The following is a 1559-nucleotide window of genomic DNA, read 5'->3' as shown; positions in this document are numbered from 1 at the left end:
GTTTGTACTTTCAACTTATCACTATAAAATATACTTATGCAGTCTAAATGTTAGCTACATACAAACAGCTACAAGAGCAGCGGCACGAGCAGTACCACGTTACGGGCAAAGCTATGTATTACGCATGCGCATAAATTTCCCTCCAACTCTGCAAACACGTCAGGACACGTGAGTGTGGCTGACGCATGCGCAGTAACTAAATACAAGCAGCGGCCATATTAAAGGACACGGATTAAATGCATTAGAAATACACATAGGCAAGCTTCATAAACTTTTCCCAAACATAAAATAAACGTTAATAAGACATACAATTATTACCTTGTTACACATAAACGAGGTTCATGAATACAGCAAGCCGCAAAATATGCGAAGCTTTGCTTCATCAATCCCCTCTTTGATGATATTTACTATCATCACACAATTTAATGGAACCAGATGCCAACTTTTCTTTCACACTTTATACAATTCTATCTCTTCCAGCAATCGCTCCAGTTTTTCTCGTTCAGTTTTGGTAGGGTGAGAATTCTTCACCTTTTTATAGATCTGATTATTCAACTCTTCTAATTCGAGCTCATCCACACTCCGTTTCACTCCTCTTGCATTCACTTCTCTTGCATTCACTTCATACTTCTTTGTGTGTTTACGACACTTGCAGCAGACAAATATGAAAAATAGGATGAGACCTATAATTCCAATTGGCATCAGTACCTTGAACAATAAGCTTTTACCTAAGCTAGCAAACCAATGACCTACATTTGAGAGACCATCTACCAGTCTCTTCCAGGCACTATCAACCTCGAGTGGTTTGAGTTCCTTTGCCAAATTAGTAATGTTTTTCACATATCTTTTGATCTGTACACTTTTATCCGGAATATAAGTGCAACAATGTTGCGCCTTCAACATCCGGCAGACCCCGCCCTCTTTCGCTAATAAGGTGTCAAGAGCAAGTCTGTTCTGCAAAACCATTGATCTAATCGCAACCATTTCGGTATTGACCAGCAGAAATCCATGCGCTGTCTCAGTAGACAATACATCCACTATAGTGGACAGTTTACAAATTCTGTGAGTGTTCAGAACCACTCCCACTCCAGGTATCAGTGCACTGAAAATACTACCCATAATTTCACCTATACTTTCTCTTTTACTACGCACTAAGCCATTAGTATTTTCACTGCTTCCAGCATTTCCATTCACATGGTATATTTTCGGGAAGACAATGCCAAAATAGCAGCTTCCATACCAATTTGAAATAAGCCTTGTCCCCACAAATATAATAAATTCCAGGAAACACAGGCTCTGACCCATTTTTGAAACCCCAACCTCCAATTACCTTGTAATTATGTTTGCATTCACTGGAACCAATGAAAATGTTATTATAATAGCTAGTCTTCTCGCGGTGAAGACATAGCTTGCCTTTCTTTTCAAAATCCAGCAACAGAGCAGGACCCGCCCCACCAGTTGAGGTGCCTTCCATGTTCTCTGCCCACCTTGGTTTTCTCTGACTTTCGTCATTTGCCTTCTTTTGTATTTTAATTCTCCTTTTCTCTGCCATGTTCAGG

This window comes from Lissotriton helveticus, chromosome 3_1 (assembly GCF_964261635.1).
Source record: "Lissotriton helveticus chromosome 3_1, aLisHel1.1, whole genome shotgun sequence".
In the NCBI taxonomy this organism is placed as follows: Eukaryota; Metazoa; Chordata; class Amphibia; order Caudata; family Salamandridae; genus Lissotriton; species Lissotriton helveticus.
Note: the sequence above shows the minus strand (reverse complement) of the source record.